The sequence below is a fragment of the Hippopotamus amphibius genome, chromosome 2 (genome assembly GCF_030028045.1).
Source record: "Hippopotamus amphibius kiboko isolate mHipAmp2 chromosome 2, mHipAmp2.hap2, whole genome shotgun sequence".
NCBI lineage: Eukaryota > Metazoa > Chordata > Mammalia > Artiodactyla > Hippopotamidae > Hippopotamus > Hippopotamus amphibius.
Genome location: NC_080187.1, coordinates 129,621,627 through 129,634,080, shown reverse-complemented (window position 1 = coordinate 129,634,080; position 12,454 = coordinate 129,621,627).

Genomic DNA, 12,454 nt, shown 5'->3' with positions numbered 1-12,454 from the left:
GGCTCAAACCCATGTTGTTCAAGGGTCAACTGTGCATATAAGTCCACCACACTAATACTGAGAACACACACACAAGCAACACCACTAAATTCTTCAGGCATTACATTTCAAAATAGACACAAAGAGGACTCCAAGCCTCCCGATATACACACGTCACAAATACGCACACCCACAAACTACTCATGCGTACACACCCCAGATGCTCACACACACACGCAAAACACAAAAAACACTGACAATCTCTGCACTAATACACATACACAATTCCCACACACCTATGGACACACACGTGCAGATATTCCCAACCTCTTAACATACAGATCCCCCTCAAACACTATACATTATGCTACTTCTCCAGAATACAACCTCCCCACTGCTCCCCCAACAAATAAACAGAAGGACACTACATATGTGTGTGTGTGTGTGTGTATTTCTACCCTCACCCTGAATATACAGGCAAACCACCTCTTACTACCTACTACCAAACACATGTATAAACACCCTCGCATTCTCCAAAGAAACACACTTCAAACACTCCTAACAATTCCACACCTTATGAACACACTCTGATAAGGCATGCACCTGAGGATGGACATACACACAAATTAGAATACACAAGTAAGACACACGGAAACATCTCCAGCCAACCATGGATGAAATAACTTCCATATATCAAAGTATCCCTAGCTAACAGGAGCCAGCTCATACATCTGCAAATACTAACAAATATCTATCACATATTTCTAATACATATAAATGCACTTCTCTGACTCCCCTGTAGAAACACAGAACCCCACCTCTCCAACAAATACACACATTCTCCCTTCCCAAAATATAAAAGCCTAAGAGGCCCCCACTGAGAAATACAAATGCATAGCTCTGGTAAATATTCCTCCAAAAGCCCACACATCTTGAATACACACACAAACTCATTATACACACAACTCTCCACAAGTCCCAAATATAAACACAATTACCCAGTAACTACAAATATGCAAAAACATCACCCCATATACCCTTTGTTCCAAATACACATACCATAACACACTACCTGCAGATACATAACCCCGCATTCCCAAAGGCTCACACAGAATTCACTCTTCCATCTTGCAGAATTCAGAATCATACAAACACAACACACCTACATATACAACATCCACCAATCCCCAAAGTCACAAACTTGCCCTCTACACTGCAAAATATACATAGACAGCTCCTGAAAACCCCCATACACAGAAAACCACATAACCATAGAACATGCCCTGAATTCACAAACGATCATCCTACATTCCCCAAATATATGAAACAGACTGTACACCCAAACTAATATACATCAGCATTTTTCCTAGCGTTGCCCTTATGCATATGCAGATAATCCTTCCAAATCCACCATAAGGCACACACAAATCCCCAAATTCATGGGTGAAAAAAACACACATAAAATATTCCCCAAACACCAAATCGCGCACCCCCAACTCCTTGAGGATGCCTGCGTTACATCTCAACACCCTCCAAACACAACACTCACCCTGAAACAAGCTCACAAAAACACAGGCACGACCTCCCCTTAAACACAAATACCCAAAGACAAAACCAACCCACGCATGTGACTACGCATCCGAGTCCCACAACCAATTACATAGGTACAAACCCCACCTATGTTTGTAAATCAATCACGATTTGAGAACAGATGACAAATAGATATTTATTACCACGTTCAGCAAAGTTGCTCCCGTCATTGACAGAAGAGTACAGTTTGAACACAAGTGCGCATGGCTGTCTTTATGTGAAAAAGTTACTGGTGAAGCGACGACGCTGTTGGTTAGCTCGTCCCTCATTCTCCAGTGACCTGAACCAGATGAGGTTTCCAGTGGGAAGCGCTTGCCTCCGGCGCCGGTTCTCCTCACAAGGCACAGACCAGAGGCGCCGTGTAACCTCACACACACCGTCCACCCCCCACTGCAGGCCCCGCCGTCCCCGCACCGGCCACGCAGCCTGCTCCCCAGAGGAGCCAATACTCCTGGTGTAAACCCCTCGGGGACTCGGGCTCTACGGGGGCGTGAATCCCCAACGTGGGGAGTCTCCCTGCAAGGACAAGGGCACACATGACCCACAGGGTGAACGACAGCGTGGAGCAGTCACACCTGGGTGTGAAGAGTCCCCACATCCCCTACCTCAGCTTTCACATAACTGACTCCACTGGTTGCCACGAGAGGCCCCGCCCCCAGGCGGGAAGACCGTTGGGGCCCCACCCTTTGCGCTCCAGCCTGCGCTGCTGTCTTCCCTAGCCGAGCATATCCGCTCAACCGATGCCCGCCTGTTGGAGGACAGCCTTGCACATGCCCGAGAGCCCGCCTCCAGTGGCCATGCGCATGCGTGCATGCACAGGGCAGTCAGGGAACCGTCCCAGGAGGTCCCTGCAGAAGAGGAGAGAAATCAAGGGTGGGGTTGCCCTGGGGAGCTTACTTGGCAATGTCTGCTGGCCTGCAAGCTTCATGGTGGTCTCTTGACACGTGAAATCCATGCACTTACATGCAAAGAGTTTTCCAGAGCTGCACAATATCCTCACATTGGGGCAAGTGAGTTCTTGCCCTTTGCACTGCAGTTGCCTGGTACTTGTCTGTGCCTTCCAAAAACCAGTAGGTCCTTTTTCCTAGCAAGACTGAAGTTTCCGTTAAAGAACTATCTAGCAAAGAATTTCAGACCTGGGACACACTCTGAGATACTGTCTCTTGACCTCCATTCTGAGAGGTTTTCCAAATGCGTTTACTCTACTAGAATATGTTTTCTTGGTGTGTGTAATACTTGGAGGTTTTTGAATAAATGTTGATTTCACAGGTGCTTCCTTTGTAAGCTTTTTGTTACAACTTTGAGCAAGATGTGACAATCTGGGCGGATATCAACACAGCAGGTAGTATGGGAAGAATTTTACTCTTCCTGTCTCCTTTGTTGTAATATATTGCCGAATTTCAGCTGGCAATAAAAATAATACATAGTAGCAGGATCAACTTATTGACCTGACTTTGTCATCCTTCCCAAAGAAACTTCAGTCATCAGATCCTCTTTCTGGTCAATTGCAAGATTAGAGCCTTTCTCACTCAACAGGGTGCCTCAGCACACCCCTCACATCTAACAGCACTAAGAATGCACAGATCTGAAAACTCCAAGAGACACCAACATGGTATCTCTTCGTTTCTTTAATGTTTCGTGATTGAGTGAAAGATGAACTATCTTCTGAGCCTTGTGATCCATGTCCAGAGATGTTTTTTTCTCCGTAGTCGATGCCTGCTCCCAACATCTCTGCAGGAATAATCAGAGATCACGATCCAAAGGACTTTCAGTTGCTCCCTTCCGTGACTGGTCTTCCCAAATTCCATTCGGGCTAATTTGATTAACTCTGTCTCTGGGGTATAGGATTTTGAAGTAGTACAAAAATGATCGCAGTATTGGGACTGGATAATTGCCCCACAACGCAGTTTTTGTATCAGTGGCCCTGAGAAGACTCACTCAGATACTGTGTCAGAGTTATGAGTGCGAATCTTGTAAATTATTGGTTGAATGACTGAACGAGGGAAGGAAGCAACAAGGAAGCCTGCCTTTCTTGAGTGCCTGGCTACAATATTTTGCCTCACCATCCCTCTAGTATGAAGTTATTGGTTGAAAATCATTTGTTTTCCTTCATGATCAACGCTCAAGTACTGAGCAATATTTCCAAGTTGTTTATTTTTTTCAGTCCCCAACAGGAGTTTCTTTATCTAAAGTTCACCAAGATATTGCTTGAAACACTCTCACCTCACCTTCCCATCTTTTTTTGAGTCCATTTTTCCAGACAAGGGGCAAGGAACTTCTTAAGCACCAACAGGAGTCTTTTTCACAATGTGGAAAAGTCCTTCTAAACCTTTCTTTCCTTCTCCAACACCCCACAATCTGTAGGAATTCTACTGCTGCTACAGCAGCGAGGGACTCTTGTCTCCCAAGAGATCTGGTTGCAATCCTCTGAGGTTTTCACCCTTCATCTCCCTTGACAAATTTCTTAACAATCCTCTCTTCTCACAACACAGAACATGAATACTCTTTCTTATCATTTTGACAGTGATAAACTGACTCTGACTCTCCGTATGAAAATAAGAACCAACCAAGCTTTTTAAAAAGGGATGCTACCATGATTCCCATGCGTATGGGACCATCCCTGATGAGCCTTGATTCGAAAGTGCAAGGGTATGTAATGCAGACAGGAAATGCACAAGCTTATCAGCAGGGCTTGCAGGCTAGGATTTAGATGGAAGTGGGTTTGTGTGACTGGGAGTTGAACATTGGTGGATAAATTCTTGGCATTATCTCAAGGTGCACATCCATTTGATGGGTAGTGGGTTTTCAACACCTAGAAAAACCAGGGCTCTAGGATGTCCCTTTAACATAAAGAACGAGAAGATATTTTCTGCCTTTTTGTTCCTTACTTCTGTCCGTACCCCTACTAAGCCTAGACATTCAATGCTGTATGATGGCTCCTCCAAATCCATTTCATCCAAAGAGCCTGCAGATTGTGTGTGTGTTTGCAATGGGATTTCATGTTGGACCCAAGGTGCACACTTGAGTCTCTTCACTCCAAGTTCTTTCTCTCATAAGGATAAGTAACTTATAAGAGCTTAGTATATTATAGTTTTTGGTAGTGTTGCCAGATAAAATACAGATTTTGAGTTTAATGTAAATTTCAGAGAAACAGGGGACGAATTTGCAGTAAAACTATGTCCAAAATATTGCGTAGGACACAGTTACACTAAAAAACTAATTCATTGTGTTTGTCATATTCAAAAATCAAATTCAATTAGGCATTTGCTATTTTTCTTTGCTAAATCTGGCCACCCTATTCTTTCAAGTACTTGGAAATTTGAGAGACTGTAGAAATTCTCATTCTAGGAAACTAGTGCAGAAACAGAGGAGCCACGATACCAGTACAAAGAGAATCATTGGATTTATCCTCAGATATTTTGGACCATATATGAATTTCAACCAGAAAAAAAAAACCAAAAACAAAACCGAAGGCATTTTTAAAAATGAAAATAGATTGCATTCGTATTCAGTTGCACAACTTATCTCTGGAAAGACTTTAATGAAACACAACACTGCTTTCCTCTGGGAAAGAGAATTGGGTTAACAGGGGAAAGATGTGAGAGGATGCATCACTGCAAGTTCCATTTTGCACACTTTGAATTTGAACCAGGCAAAGGTACTACTTGTTAAAATATTAAATTTTTAAAAGGTAAAAGGTATTTAACAACAATGTAATACCATGAGAAACACAGTTAGTGAATTCTGGTCTTAGACATGTGGGCTGCATGATGGTTTTTTTGAGGGGGTTTTCCAACACAAAGGAGCATTAGTAAGGCTGGTCTTGCTGGATATTGGTTGGAGCACAAGGACCGCTTCCTTGGGAATGATGTGCATAGAGCAATCAACCATGCTGCATCTGCTGAGACAATCCTAATCTCAAACACTCAGTTCCATGTGGCCATAAATACCGAAGGGTTTATCAGACTAAAAGTTCTGAATTTTGTTCAGAGAGTCAAGTCTCTGTTGAAGTACAACAAGAGCCAGGTAGGAAGCAGAGTGGGTTGAGGGACACAAAACTAGGCTGATGGAGAAAGAAGTGAAATGAAGAGAACATCAAGTCCAACCTTGGTGCTGTGACTCTAAAAAGCAATTTATAAGTTGCCCAAAGAGGCACATACCAATTGTGTTGCCACTGTGTCATGTGGAAGGAACTTCTGGTTCTTACCTACCTGCCAGAGCCCTCATGGAATATCTCCCCACTCCACCCAGGCCCACCTGCCCTCTGCCCCTCCCCCGCTGCAGAATGTTTCAATCCCACATTCTACTGTTCAGATTCAAACTTTTCCCTTAGCTGCCAGAGCCAGGAGTGGTGCAAGAGAACTTACATTGTAACTCATGACCTGCTGGAGGCTCAACTTAAATGAGCTTGAGAGTTAAAACTCCAGGGGGTTCAGTTGCATAAGGCCCCACACTTTCAGGAGTTTTTCCTACAGCAGCCTTATTAGTTTCTCAAAGTATAGATCAGAGAAAATCTCCTCCTGCTTCTGGGGGCGGGGTGGGGGGGGGAGAGGAGGATGTAAGCATTTTGAAGTGTGCCCTGAGCATTCTGTTCTACTTAACAAAAGCCTGCCCTCAAGAGAAACTGTTCTTTTAACCTTTCTTAGAGTATAACTGCTTTACAGGATTGTGTCAGTTTCTGCTGTACAACAAAGTGAAAGAGCTACATGTATACATGTATCCCCATATCACCTCCCTCTTGAGCCTCCCTCCCACCCTCCATATCCCACCCCTTTAAAGTCTTCACAAAGCATCAAGCTGTTCTCCTTGTGCTCTCTAGTAGCTTCCCACTAGCCATCTATTTTACATCTGGTAGTGTGTGTTTGTCAATCCTACTCTCTCACTACATCCCAGCTTCGCCTCCTCCCACTGTCCTCAAGTTCTTTCTCCACGTCTGCATCTCTATTCCTATCCTGCCAGTAGGTTTATCAGCACCATTTTTCTAGATTCTGTATATAAGAGTTAGCATATGGTATTTGTTTTTCTTTTTCTGGCTTACTTCACTCTTTAGGACAGACTCAAGATCCATCCACCTCACTACAAATAGCTCAATTTCATCCCTTTTTTTGGCTGAGTAATAGTCCATTGTATATAATGTGCCACATCTTCTTTATGCATTCATCTGTCAATGGACATTTAGGTTGCTTCCATGTCCTGGCTATTGTAAATAATGCTGCAGTGAACATTGTGGTAGACGTATGCTTCTGAAGTATGATGATCTCCGGGTATATGCCCAGTAGTGGGATTGTGGGGTCATATGGTAGTTCTAGTTTTAGCTTTTTTGAAGAGGAAAATTAGAAACTTGCACTCAGCTAAAAACAACTGTGTGCTCATTCTGCTTTCATACAATATGCTTGCTCCGTGTTCTGCTTTTGTAAAATATGCTTGCTGCGCTGAAAAGGAAAAACAAAAACAGGATGCCCTAGCAATTGGATGTAACCATAGGATGTTTTGCTAAATATGGAATGTTCTGCACCTGCTCTTGTAAGTTTCTGTTTGGAAACTTCTGTGCTCTGTAAACCAACTCACCAATCTACAATGCTAACTGTAACCATCTGCACTGACCCCTATAAAAGTAAAGCTCACCCTGAGCTCGGAGCCCAGAACTTTGAAGCGTTAGCTCATCTGGGGCTGCTGGCTTAATATAGCTGGGTTCTCCAGCCCTCCAAGTGTGGTGCTTGGTGTCTCAATGGACCAATTTCTGCAACATTTCTGGAGGCCCCAGTGAGATTCCAACCACGCTAGCCCCTTGAGCCACCGGACCGGTAGCTGAGGCGAGTCGGAGGGAAGGAGCTACGAGATGAACGAGGAGGCACGCCACCTGACAGGATTCCAGGTTCTCTTTTGGACCAGTGCTCTGACTCTCTGTATGGCTGGGCCCCGACCAGACTCATTGGAGGGACAAACCAACTCACCAGGAATGGCCACAGGACCAGGTAAGGCCCTGGGGCACTGAACCCAGTCAGGTCCCGTCTCCGGATGGAAGAGGAGCTTGATCACCTCCTATGATCTTCAGTAAGAAGACCACCAGTTAGGGACCTTCCCAGAGGGGGGAAGCACTGTGATGAACTCTGGTCCGAATGTGCATGTGAGTGAGAACCCTGGTTCCTCCTCGTTCCAGGGCGACTGTGTGGCTCCATGGCCTTTGTGACTGAGTCTGAGTGGGCCTTAACCTGTGGTTTCATGGTGACCTCATATGGCTCAGGGTGGTGTCTGTCTCTGGGGGACCCAGTCCCTCCCTGTGAGTCAGATCCAGGCCAGGAGTTTACACTGGCCTGCCAAAGCTAAGAGGCACCTAATTTCCCCATGGGGACACAGCCAGGCAGGCACCTGAATGGTGTCCTCTTTTTAGGGGGCACCCACCTTTGTTTTTGTGACACCAACACAGGGCAGGATAGATGGGGGCAGGGGAAGGAGTCAATTGATTCCTGATTTGATTTAAAATTGTGCATGTCCAAATGGCACTCTGCCCTAAGGACCTCCGCCAAGATTATTTTCTTAAAAATTTGAAGGCTCACTCTCCCTTTCCGTCAGCTGACTCATGGAGCCAATTTATTGAGGAATTAGGTTATCCCTGAAAGACTTGTCCCATTTGCCAGACAGATCTGTACCTCCCTCCCTCTTGGTCCCCTGGACCGGTCCGTGTAGAGCAGCACACTCTGACGTGTTCTTGGACACTTTCGGATTCTCATTTCAAGGCTGCCTTCCTCTGTCACCTTTCCTTCATAATCCTCTAATTCCCCAAGGATTTCAGGCTCTTCACTTAGGTGAGGAGTACGCACACTTGCTCCCTCTGCCTGCTCAGTGCCCTCAAGAGGGTCAATCACCCCAGACCCCCTCCAGAGCCCCACCTAAAGTTATTCCTCCAGAAACCCCCATTACAAGAGACAGCCTCCTTTCAGCCCTGTCTCCCTGAGACATGTAATGATCAGGGCCATCTTCAAGGAGGCACGTACTTGTGCTGTCTGGGAACACTGGGCTTTCCAGGAGTAGTGACATTAGCACTATCTGGGTGAAAAGGCCCTAACAAGGTCCTTCCCTTGAGTGCCCCTCTCCTCCCTGGTCAAAGAGGTAGACTGCACTTGTCAACATGGGGGGAAGTTCCTCCGAGCTGACTGTTCTGGATTGTATGATGAAAAACTTTAAGAAAGGTTTTCCTGGAGGCTATGGGGTTAAGATAACTTCGAGAAAGCTCCGCACGCTGCGAGAGTTAGTATGGCCGACCTTTCGGTGAGATGGCCCATGGAGGGTACTCTGGACCTTCCTACGGTTAAAGCTGTGTACCAAGTGGAGACAGACCTCCGGGTACCCAGACCAGTTTCCATACATAGATTCCTGCTTACAAATTGCCATTCAGCTCCCTCCTTGGGTTTGGTTCTGTGCAATAGGCAGGGACAGTGTAGGATCTCTATGGCCCAACCGGCTCCAAGGGAAAGCAAAGATAAACTGACAAAGGTTATCCACCAAGACCACCCCAAAGAAAAGCCCCCTGTGCCTCTGCCCTATATGCCAGCTGCTCCACCGGTTCCCAGTCAGCCTCCTCACCCTTTACCAGATGGCCCTCCGCCATCTGTGTCTCCATTGCCTCCAAATCCAGAGCGCCCTCCAAGCCTGCGGAGACTTCACTCAGCCAACCAACCAGCTCAACAGCCCGCAGCCCTGCAGATGCCCTTGTGAGAGGCCCGAGGCCCTCCCCAGGTCAATGAGGATAGTTCCTTCCAGCCAGGACTCCCAGTCATTTATTATCAGCCCTTCAGCACCACCGACCTTCTCAACTGAAAACACCACACCCTGTCCTATCCGGAGAAGCCACAAGCAATGACTGACCTCCTTGAGTCCATTTTTCACATCCACCAACCTACTGGGATGACTGTCACCATCTCCTCCTGACTCTCATCAACACCGAGGAACGCTGCCAGATCCTGTCAGAGGCACGGAAATGGCTCTAAGGGCAGCCACCAGCTGGTACAGTAGATCCTGCAGCCTGGTCCCTGGGGGCTGCACTGGATGGTTGAACCAACTGGGACTTCAACACCCCAGACAAGAAGGGCTCCCTTGATAAATATTGATAAGCCCTGCCGCAGGGATGGAGAGCAGGAGCTAGAAAACCAACCCACATGTCCAAGACAACAGAAGTGCACCAGAAGCCAGATGAATCACCCATGGAATTCTATGAGAGACTGTGTGAAGCGTTCTGGGTGTATACCCCTTAGGACCCTGAAGTACGGGAAAACCAATGCATGGTTAATGCAGCATTCATGGCCTAGTCTTATGCTGACATCCGCCATAAGCTTCATAAGCTTCAGGGCTTCACTGGAATGAATGCCACCCATTTGCTGGAAGCTGCAAACAAGACGTTTGTGAACCACGACCAAGCCCAAAAGGTGGCTGACAAGCACATGAAGCAGAAGGTGTCCCTGATGGCCGCTGCACTTGGGAACTCAGATAGAGTAAAGCAGACTGCTCCCCCGCAGAAAGGGGAAGCCAAGAGGAGACCACCACTATGACATGACCAACGCACCTATTGCAAAGAGACCGGACACTGGAAGAAGGAATGTCCCCATCGCAGAGGGATATCTGAAGGGTCAAAGAAGGTCAATCAACCCAGCAGAGGAAGGTACCAGCCTGAGCTAGCCGTCCAAAACCTTATCAGCCTGGCCGGAGTAGAACTGGAGTAAGGAGGACTGGGAGCCCTGATCCTGGGCCCCCCGGAGCCTACGGTCGCAATTAAAGTAGGGGGCCAATCAATGACATTTATGATGGACACTGGAGCTGAACGTTCTGTGGTAACCACACCTGTGGCTCCGCTCACAGGTCAAACAGCAACTATCATTGGGGCCACAGCGGACAGGACTGCCCGCTCATCCTGCAAGGCCCGCTCATGTCAGCTAGGGGGCCACCTAGTGACTCATGAATTCCTGTACTTACCAGAGTGCCCCATTCCCTTGCTGGGCAGAGACTTGCTGACAAAGCTTGGGGCACAGATCACCTTTGTCCCCAGGAAGCCCGCAAGCCTCACCCTGGGGAGCCAACCAGCTCTGATAATGGCTGTGACTGTGCCCAGGGAAGATGAATGGCATCTCTATTCTTCAGAAAGAGAACAAACGAATCCAACTAGCCTGCTAGAAGAGTTCCCTGCTGTCTAGGTAGAAAAGGGGCCCCCAGGTTTAGCCAAAACCCATGCACCCATAGTGGTGGACCTGAGGCCAGGGGCCACTTCTGTCAGGCAGAGGCACTATCCAGTACTGCAAGAGGCGCGTCTGGGAATCCAGGACCACATCCAATGCCTGCGTAATGCTGGAATTCTGATCGAGTGTCAGTCTCCCTGGAACACTCTGCTTCTACCAGTCAAGAAGCCTGGAGGGAATAACTATCGCCCGTCCAGGACCCCCGCACCATCCACAATGCAGTGATCACCATCCATCCAGTGGTCCCGAACCCTTACACCCTTCTGAGCCTCTTACCCACCCAAGTGAGCTGGTTCACCTGCCTCGATCTCAAGGATGCCTTCTTTTGCCTCTGGCTATCACCAGCCAGCCAGCCCTTGTTTGCCTTTGAATGGGAAGACCCACACACTGGGAGAAAGACACAGCTGACTTGGACCCGACAGCCACAAGGCTTCAAAAACTCGCCTACCTTGTTGGCTGAAGCACTGGCTGAGGATCTTGCTGCCTTCCCCTGAAAAGCTTTGAACTGCACCCTACTCCAGTACGTAGATGACATGTTGCTAGCCAGTCCCACCCAAGAGGACTGCTGGAAAGGCACCAAAGCCCTATTGGCCCTACTCTCCACAAGGGGGTACAAAGTGTCAGAGAAAAAGGCTCAGATCTGCAGACAGGAGGTCAAGTACCTTGGGTTTGTCATCTTGAGAGGGCATTGGGCGCTCAGACATGTGAGGAAGCAAACCATCTTTTCAATACCTCAGCCAAGCACCAAGAAAGAGGTCCATGAGTTCCTCAGGGCTACTGGATTCTGCCGGATCTGGATACTGGGTTTCTGTGAAACTGCCAAGCTGTTGAATGAGGCCATGGCAAGGTCTGGTAAGGACCCCCTAGACTGGGAGCCTAAACAAGAAAAAGCCTTCAAGGAGAGAAAGAGACTCTTAACCAGCGTTCCAGCATTAGGGCTGCCAGATGTGACACGGGACTTTAACCTCTTCGTGCATGAGAAAAATCATACTGCACTGGGGGTCCTCACACAAATAGTTGGGTCATGGCAGTGCCTGGTCACATAGCTGTCCAAAAGACTGGATCCTGTGACTGCGGGATGACCGCTGTGCCTCTGGGCAGTAGCTGCTACAGTGGTCCTGGTCAGAGAAGCAGACAAGCTTACACTGGGGCAGAATGTAAATGTAAAAAAGTCCCCCATGCTGTTACCACGCTGATGAACAGCCAGGGACATAAATGGCTGACCGATGCCAGAATGACTCACTATCAAGGACTGCTCTGCAAAAACCCATGGGTCCGCCTCGAGACTGTGCGGACGCTGAATCCTGCCACCTTCTTACCTACAGAGGTAGGATCACAACTGTGCAGAAGTCCTAGGTGAAATCTACTCGAGCAGGCCAGACCTGATGGAAACTCCCCTCCAGAACCCAGAACTGGAATTGTTCAGTGACGGAAGCAGTTTTGTCCGGGAAGGACAACGCAAAGCAGGCTATGCAATAGCAAAAACAGATGAGATGATAAAGGCTGAAGCCTTGCCACAGGGGTGGTCGGCACAACAGGCTGAGCTGTGGGCACTCATCCAGATGCTGAGGCACGCTGAAGGGAAGCGAGTCAGCATCTACACAGACTCAACTTATGCCTTTGCTACTTTGCATGTTCATGGAGCCATCTATAAAGAA